The sequence below is a fragment of the Podarcis erhardii genome, assembly GCF_964252035.2.
Source record: "Podarcis erhardii genome assembly, chromosome: Z".
Taxonomy (NCBI): domain Eukaryota; kingdom Metazoa; phylum Chordata; class Lepidosauria; order Squamata; family Lacertidae; genus Podarcis; species Podarcis erhardii.
In genome coordinates this window covers 13,053,342-13,062,872 of record NC_138504.1, presented here as the reverse complement: position 1 = coordinate 13,062,872, position 9,531 = coordinate 13,053,342, and the positions used below count along the sequence as shown (strand labels likewise).

The following is a 9,531-nucleotide window of genomic DNA, read 5'->3' as shown; positions in this document are numbered from 1 at the left end:
GCCTTTCCAATTTCTTTAAGAACAAAAGAAGAGCTGTGTTGCATCTGTTTAAAGGGCCATCCAGCCACCATTCTGTTCTCATATCAGCCAGCCAGATGCCTTTGGGAAGCCCACAAATAGGACCTGAGTGCAACAGCACTCTGATTCCCAGTGACCAATAGTCAAGGGCATACTGCCTCCAATGGTGGAGGTAAAAGGTAAAAGGTAAAGGACCCCTGGACGGTTAAGTCCAGTCAAAGGTGACTATGGGGTTGCAGCGCTCATCTAGCTTTCAGGCAAAGGGAGCTGGCGTTTGTCCACAGACAGGTTTCCAAGTCATGTGGCCAGCATGACCAAACCACTTCTGGCGCAACTGAACACCGTGATGGAAACCAGAGCGCACAGAAACGCCTTCCCGCCACAGCAGTACCTACAGTATTTATCTACTTGTACTTGTACTGACATGCTTTCGAACTGCTAGGTTGGCAGGAGCTGGGACAGAGCAACAGGAGCTCACCCTGTCACTGGGATTTGAACTGCCGACCTTCCGATCAGCAAGCCCAAGAGGCTCAGTGGTTTAGACCACAGCGCCACCCAAGTCCCATAGGACATAACAATCGTTGCTAGTAGTCACTGATAGTCTTAACCTCCATGAATTTGTCTAATCACCTTTTAAAGCAATGTGAGTTTGTGGCCATCCTGATGTCTTGTGATTCCATAGTTTGCACTGTGTGGAGAACTTTCTGTCTGCCCTGAATCTTCCACCTTTTGGCTTCATTGGATGACCCTGGCTTTTAGTATTATGAGAGAGGAAGAAAACTTTTATCTGTCCACTTCTTCCACACCATGCTTAGTCCCCCCCCCCCCAAAGAAACCCATTGATCATTTTGGTTTCCCCATTTCTAGTTTCCATTTTGTGGTGAGGCAACCAGAACTGTACTTCAATATAGATAAAATATGTAAAAGTCATGCATCTGCATATAATTGTTCTAGGTGGTAAAATGTGGAGATTCTATCTGCTCTCTCTCCAGTTTTCAGTTAGGGGCCCTGAAGCTTAGATCCATCACTACTTCTGCTATTTTAGATAAGTGATGTGGTTCTTCTGGACTGATTGTAAAGAAAGGATAATTTGCACTGAATACATTTCTGTTGCTTAGTCTCGTGGGAGTCGGACATGCCTGCTCTACAGCATACATGGGCAGTTTTGTATATCTTTATCATTTCCCCTTAATCATGTTTTTAAAATCCCTAAGAGTAGCTTATTTGTTTCTTTGCTTTTTTTTTAAAAAATAATAATATCTGGTTTCATTACTTAATATGAATTTGATGAGGGAACTGAATTCTCCTTTTCAAGATGGGCAATGCCAAGTTTTGCCATCAGTCCAGTTCTGCCCTTGATCCCAAGACTAAAACCTAGATCTGATTCCCACCAATAAAAAGCACCAAACATTCCACAGCCCAGGAAATATCAACTCCCACCAACTCTACCCCAAATAACAAAGCAAAACAAAAACTCCACCAAATACATTTTGAAAGATCAGTGACTTGATATGTCTAAACAGGTGTGTGAAAAAGATACTCTGGCTTCCCATTTCGGTTTAATGAGAATGTACACCAGTGACACCTGCAGACTCTTCATCAGATCCTCGAAAAAGTAATTGGATCAAGTTTCTTTAAAAAGAAGAAGAAAGAAAAATCAGATTGCAGAAGTTATATGGAGACCCAGATGAGTTTGGGATTGTGCTGAATGAACTGAGCCAAACTTTGTGATGAAACAAACAACATTCTAATAAATCAGGTCCTCCCTTAAAGATTAGGACGGTGAGACCTGGAAAACCGACACTCTGTGTTGTGGGTGGGTACGATTGGTCAGCCATAGCACCCAATTGGTAGGTCCCTCAAAGCTGCGTGCAATCTGGTCAATGGGACACAGTCCAAACGGTTCGAGGGACCTATTTATACCCATGCACGTGACCCAGAGCTTCCTCTTTCGGCACATGCATTCAGAACACCAACAGCGTGTCCTCTGCGAGAGAGAGAGCGATTTACCTTCGATGGATCATCCTAGTGATATCTTTCTGTTATCCCTTCTTTTAATTCCTTTCACCCTATTCCTTTTTCCTCGTTTTATTTTTAAGTTAATCTTCCCCGTCCTTGCCCTTCCCTTACTAAGAGGGGCTTTTGCCCCATAGGGCTACAGCCCCTTAGCGCTCCGTTTTAGAGCTTCTCATTAATCTCCTTCGGGTTCCTGAGTGCTCCCATTTGCAGGGCTTGCCACGTATTCCAATTTTATATTTGTGGCTTTGTGTAGTGTTTGCTATTCCCTCTAAGGGCCTTAGCTTATGAGCCGGTTGATCCGGGGGCTCCCAGAGTGCGGCATCACTGCAGCCCAGAAAAAAACCTCTGCTCAGCGGCCCCTCTTATTATTTGCGGAGGAGATTTTGCCCACGGGACTTTTGCCTTTGGCGCTTTTGGCTGTGGAGTTTCCTCTGTTTTCCTGAGTTCTGGGAGCAGCAATTTTGAACGGTTATATTTAAAGAGCCTTGAATTAAGTTTAGTGGGGGCGAAAATATTTTGAGTTATAATGATTGTTTTGTTTGCTGTTTCGGCTTTTGAGAGTTCCCTCTCTGTAAGCCTGGTGAATTCTATAACCCCGCCTCCCAATTTTAAGGCTGGTTGGGGGAAACTACTGGGGCAGGTGGCCATTTTCCCTGGCTTATTTTGGTGGGAGCGCCATCTTGTTTTGGGGGGAGTGCCATTTTAACAGTTAAAAGTTAATTTATTTATTTTGTAGTGTGGGAGAGCTTATTGAGATGCCTGTTAAAAGGAACCCTAGTCCTTTAGGACCCATCTCAGTCTCTGCGTTCAGTGCAAGCCCCAGCAGTTCCTCAGCAAACGCTGGATCGTCTGGGTTCTATTGTGGCCAATATTGCCTCGGACCCTGCAGCCTTGACAAGGTTGAATTCAGAGCTTGAGTCATTGGCTCAGCAGTTTGGGAGGCAGCCTGATCCCCAGCCTGGCCCATCCTCTTCTTCTACTGTTTATGAAGCCCATGGTCCCTCCATGTGAAGGGAGTGAGGCTTTTGATTCCTCTGGGGCTTTGTTTTCCCCCAATTACAGTTTTCCAGGATTCCAGTCCCAGCTAGTTCCAGGGGTCATCCCAGGAGTATGGGTGTCACGGTTCAGCAGGCCTTTTGGTCGGGACTGCCACGTTCGCAGTCGGCACCCCCGGGTTCTGGGAGTTCAGGGCTTCCAGCAGCGCAGCTTATGGAGAGAGGAACTTCTTCTCAGCCAAGCATTGCACATGCTTTTAGTTCTGTTCAGGTGTAGTCGGTTACAGGCTTGATGGGGTTCATCTGTCTGTGATTAGGAATGATTTGTGGCTGACCGCCGTGTCAGCAGGGTTAAAAGATTGGTTACAGGTGTGAGTGGTTGGCGGCGAGTGCGGGTGCTCGTGTGGCGGATAGGCTCTGGCTCAGGTGATAGGGATGGGAGAATGGTCTCGCCACCCCTATATGAAGGGTATTCCATTAAAGGAATCCAGGGACTCAATGGTTTGGTCAACCCCTGAGAGGGGGTTGTGCCCGTGCCTGAGTCCAGGGGGACATTTGGGTGGTGGAATTAGCCCGTCAGAGGAAAAACACATACATATCATGGTTAATGTGCACAACTCCCTCCACAAAGGGCCTGCCCAAGGCATTTTGGCTCTTGAAGTAAAGCACAAAATGGTGCACACAAACACACCCAGGGAAGAAGGGGCAAGTGAAGATCTACATCAGGAACAAGAGAGGAATAAAGATCAACATCAGGATCTGCTTCTCCTCGGGATCCTGCTGCCTGAGGCGGTCGCCTCACCTTGTCTCATGGGTTGGCTAGCCCTGCTTCTATATGGTCAGAAGATGTGCATATTCCCCATGAGTCATGGTGAATGTCTCCTTAATTGATGAACTCGCATTACCCCAAAAAAGTCCATGTGTATGCATCTAATTAAAGCTTCAAAATTATTTAGTTAAAAGCTTCACAATAATTTTCCATCATTGCTCTAAGTAATAAGCAGGTTGCCTATTTCTCTATAAATTTGTGAGAAAAAATGTCTAAGCTCACACTTCAGGAAAAGTATGTATTTCATGTTGTGCTTCCTTGATAATGTCTCCATAATGAAACCTTCTGGGAAGCCTATCTACCGTTGTACCTGCATCTCTTGATATAAAAGGGAAGAGAAAGGTTTCTATAAAACATGCAACACTTAGTGTAGCTTGAAAAATCTGATGCATTTTTTGGTTCTCTTTCCAAAGATCCTGACCTTGTGATATATATAATTCATAAACACAAAGGTAAATATTAAATCGTAATTGAGCAAGGCAGAGTAATGAAATATCTGTGAATCCAAAATTTAAAAGAACTGTGCAATTGCTTTACAGATGCATACATATTATTTCTGAGGGGTTTGATATATTGCAGCAATATTATATATATATACACACACACACACACACACACACATATATATACACAGTGGACCCTCCAGAAACGAATTAAATTTGTTCCGGGGTCCGTCCGCAACCAGAAAAGTCCGTAGGCAGAGGCGTCTCTTCTGCGATTGAGCACTTCTGCACATGCGGCAAAACCCAGAAGTATACACTTCCGAGTTTGCCGCGTTCGTAACCGGAAAGTTATGTATCCAGAGTGGTACGTAACTAGAGGATCCATTGTGTATGTATGTGTCTGTGCGTGTGTGCCCTGACATAAAGACTACATCAAGGTGAGTCAGGCATCTTTAGGGTTATCTCATTAGTTTTGTTTGATTGTACTGATCCAATTTTCTGCACAGTGAAAATTCTGGGTAAAGCTTGACAACCTCGTCATATTTCTGCTTTCCTTCCTATTCACATACTGGCACTGGCTGTATAAAGACATTACTTTGGGAGCTAGGGATCTAAGATGGTAGTGATTTCCATTCCAACCTGTATTTGTCACAATCAACACTGTTTCCATTTTGCTGTAGTTCAGTTTCTGCCAAATATTAAGTTGTTGGTTTTTTTCCTCCTGTCTGCTATTTAAGGTACATTATGTAACAATTTTCATAACCGACATTCATTTCAGTGTAAAGGAAACATCAAAACAATGTTAGAGTCACCAATTGCATATTGTTTCTGGACTTAAAAACAGCAAAGATATCAATAAATACTTCTTGCATTTGCTTGACTGATTTTCATTCCTGACTAAAGACAAGCATACCAACTGCAGCAATTTCTGCTTCTTTTTCCACTGGAATACTTTGACATCGTTACTGTTTAAATGTTCTTCCTCTGGACAACAACCCCACCACCACCACAATCCGCACACATTGTGTATGTTGCTAGGAAACTGAAGTAGTAATAATTGTTACCTTCCAAATAAGCATGCCTAATAGAGAGTTCACTAAATTACTGAAATTTATATTTATATCAAGAAGAAACAAATATCAGCATTTGGGAGTGGGGAGATACATACCTATTAGGGAGCGACTACATTTTGATAGTTGTGATGTGCAAATATCTAGGAACAGTTTTCAAAGCAATTTCCTCATTTACTTTTCAACATTATCGAGTAATTCAAAGCAATGATGATTGAAGTTGGGAGGCTGTGTATCAGCTGGAGACATTTTGCAAAAGAAGTACATTGCATATACTATATTCTTTCCCTTAGTAGTTGTAGGGGAGGAGACATTGGTAGGTGTTTAGAGGCACTGGATCTCAGCATAGCCAGTTTTCCCATCACCCTTACTTTTCTGAATGTGAAAGACAAGTGAAACCTTTGGGGACTAGTGGCTTGGGACAGTAGTTCCCCATGTTGCAGGCTTCACTAGACCCTGGTCTTTCTGACTGAGAAGGAAGAGGAATGCGGACAGTGGTGAAGTTGCAGCACTCGCTTGAGTCACCACTACATATTGGGAGCTGAGTCACTGCTACTTATTAGGAAAGGAGTGACGTGTCAGGGAGGTCAGTGTGATGCAAGTATACCAGCAGGGATGCCAGATTGCCTTCACTTGTGCATTTGTACTATGCTAAACTTCCTGCCCTCTTGCCCTTCCCCTGTCCGATAGCAGCAAAGACCCAGATGTCCAGAGGCCAGGTGAGCACTGCCACCCCACCCCACTGTCCACTACTGCTTCAGAAAGTCCTTTTGGACTGCTGCTAAAGACAGGCTGGCAAACTAGTTGTGTGGGCCAGATTTGGCCCATAGGAAACCAGCTCCCCACCTCTATTTGTTTGTTTGTTTGTTTGTTTGTTTCTTCTCAGAAAAAAATAAAAGTAATTCTCAGGTATTTTTAAACACTCATAATTCAAAATCTTCATATGGAAAATTCAGTAATCTCAAATGTTGATGGCAGGATTAATTTTCAGCCATCTCCCTTAGGGGAATGCTGATTCTGTCTAATTTTTCCTGAAGTTCTCTAGCCCATTACCATCTCTTGATAAGTCCCCCCCAAAGGTCTGCCTTTTAAACCATTTACCAAATCTGTCTTTCAATCATCACACTGCTGCAGCCGTTTTCTTATGGACATTTCATAAGACTGATCCCCAGGCACCTACCTGAATTCCAGCACTTTGTATTAGCATCAACCGTGCAACCCGACATTCCCTGTCACAGGAACTGTGTTCGGTCTCAAGAAAGATGAACATATCATTTTTGACATGGAGCTCAAAAAGGCTTGTTTTGTGGGTTGAGGGATAAGCCACGATCCAGGGGATAAGTTTTGTTCCCTGTCTTCTTTGCCAAGATTATTGCAGAACTTCTGCTTAACAACAAATTACATTCATAAATACAGGCTGGCAATGGCACTTGAAAGACAGCTTGCATACCACGACAAGACAGAAATATGTATATGTGTGTGTGTGTATATACATTTACATATATAGATATATACACACACACATATACATATACAGTGGTACCTCGGGTTAAGAACTTAATTCATTCCGTAGGTCCATTCTTAACCTGAAACCGTTCTTAGCCTGAAGCACCACTTTAACTAATGGGGCCTCCCGCTGCCACCGCGCGATTTCTGTTCTCATTCTGCGGTAAAGTTCTTAACCCGAGGTACTACTTCCAGGTTAGTGGAGTTTGCAACCCGAGGTACCACTGTGTGTGTGTGTGTGTGTGTGTGTTTGTGTGTGTATCACAGAAACGATCCTCCCATTATACATTTTTTTCCAGTGTAATTACAGTATGGAATTTGAAAATGGGGTGGGGGAAGAGATGCTGGTTGAGGCAGTGAATGCCTTTATAGCAGCACAATGAGTAGGACTGAAGTGTTGCGCAACGGTAAATTAATCAACACAGAGTTTTCTTCATAAACAGAATAAAACTTTTACTTGAGAAAATAAAGTTGTTCAGAAACAGCATAGTTAAAGAGCATACACAGAGTGCTCATAGCAGCTATCTGACTCTTCACAGAGGCACAGTCTTAGTTATTGATTTACTAGAGTCCTGGAGCCACTCTGTCTGCAACAACACAACACACACACTGGCTGAGACACACAGACACTGAGGCTGGCTACTTTTATAGGGAGAACGAGTCATCACCCAAGATGAGACACGAGTCACAGTGGCTTAGCAGTTTGCTGTTAGCAGGCTTAGGCTTGAATGATTGCGTAGGCCTGGTAGGCCTTACTGCTTCTGCTCTCAAAAACCTTTGTCTCATGACATGAAGAGAGAGAGAGAGTGTGTGTGTGTGTGTGTGTGTGTGTGTGTGTGTGTGTGTAAATAATCTCTATCTGGGATGCAGCAGTAGAACTCCAGTAGCATCCAGTAAGGATCCTTGAACAATTCTTGTTTTGAAAAACAATTATCACCCCAAAGGCAGAGCCGAAGGTTTTACTTATTCATTTATTTATTCAATGCCTTTCCATTCTGCCCTTTTAAGGCAAAACCTTTCCAATGTGCTAACAAAACATCAATACAACACAGATATACAAGGACAGAACAAGGTCAATAAATTAACAGCTAAACAGCAGCAATTAAAACATAGAACTTAGCATGAATTCAGCAGTCAAATGCCAAGAAGAACAGCCACGAAAATATGCTTTCGTTATTCTTTTTCTTTGCAAAAAGAAATGCAAAGTGGCTTACAACAACAGTACATACATGAGTATGCCATCAATATATTTTTCTCCAGGGAAGGTACTTCCAAAGAGGTGGGCGACTCCTGCAAAGCCACTATCTCTGTTACCTTTATTCCCCCAAGAACTTTTGAGTCTTTTTAAAAGAGAAGAATCATCGCCTGGAGTACGTCTAGAGTTACCTATCCCACTTTCACGCCCAATATGCAGGCATTGCAGGTTTGCATATTTTTTTAGCAAACTACAAAGCCTGTTTCAACCACCAGTACCATTCTGACCAAAACAAGGGGGGAGGTACCATACCATGTGAAGCAATGTCTCTCCTGAGCTGCAGTTAGCTAGGGGGAGAGTGTAGCTCAATGATAAAAACAACATGCATGACATGCACAAGATCCTAGTTTCACTTCCAGGCATTGACGGGTGGGGCTGGGGAAGACTCCCATTTGAAACCCTGAAGAGCCACTGCTTGTGGCCTGTTGGAACCCAGAAGACCATATGCTGTTCTCTTGTCTGGTTTATTCACCCTTAGGGAACTGAAGGTTCACGGGGTCTTGGCATGCAAATGGATGGATTTACTTTCTTTGGGAGAAAGCAAGGTGTCTTGGAGGATGAAGCACTTGGCTGAATTGAAGGAACAAAGTTGGATATGGCGAGGCAATCCATTTCCCCTAAGAAGGCCCTTTCCTCCTTTGCTTTTTCGCCTCTTCCTGCTTCCACAACTGCTTGGCAATAAGGTCTCATTGCTTTCATTATTCTTAGAAGAGAGATAGCCCAGAACATCACAGGTTTGTTTAGTAACTCATTCTAGCCAGACCTCTGGCTCTACTCATCTTCTGGTCTCAACAAACATGCCTTGATTCTCTGTGTCCAGAACAGCAGTCCATATATTGGTGAACTATTCCTCCCATAACCCCTGATCATTGACCATGTTGTCTATTGTTGATGGAAGTTGTAATCCAACAGTATGTGGATGGCGCCACATTGGAGTGAGCTGCTCTAGAATATTGGCTGATTTCACCAACAGGGCCTTGTCTGCACAGCTGATGCTGATGCCACCTTGTGAAATAGCATTGATAGAGGAATAAACACAGCAGAGTACTGGTTTTTGTTCAAAGAAAGGAGAAGGGAAATGAAGATGACGGATGAACAAAGATATGCAGAGAGAGAATTTTATGTAAAGCTTAGCCCTAAATGGCCTTGGTCCAGTATACCAGAAGGAGGGTCTCCACCCCCATTGTTCTGCCCAGACACTGAGGTCCAGCACCGAGGGTCTTCTGGAGGTTCCCTCGCTGCGAGAAGCCAAGTTACAGGGGAACCAGGCAGAGGGCCTTCTCAGTAGTGGCACCCGCCCTGTGGAACGCCCTCCCACTAGATGACAAAGAGAAAAACAACTACCAGACTTTTAGAAGACATCTGAAGGCAGCCCTGTTTAGGGAAGCTTTTAATG

The 9,531-nt window shown here is 43.6% G+C and overlaps 2 long non-coding RNA genes across 3 annotated transcripts in view; one reads left to right on the top strand and one right to left on the bottom strand.

The window, feature by feature from the left end:
* Positions 1–9,531, top strand: part of LOC309334101 — a 552,008-nt gene that overhangs the window by 308,333 nt on the left and 234,144 nt on the right. The window lies entirely within an intron of this gene.
* LOC309333348 lies at positions 4,674–8,614 on the bottom strand. Of its 2 annotated transcripts, none has more exons than XR_014152468.1 (3): positions 8,388–8,614; positions 6,555–6,757; positions 4,674–5,613 (listed from the first exon to the last, which is right to left on the bottom strand). It is a non-coding gene; the product is annotated as an uncharacterized lncRNA (long non-coding RNA). The 2 variants fall into 2 exon arrangements; XR_014152469.1 differs by lacking the exon at positions 8,388–8,614 and adding an exon at positions 7,384–7,590.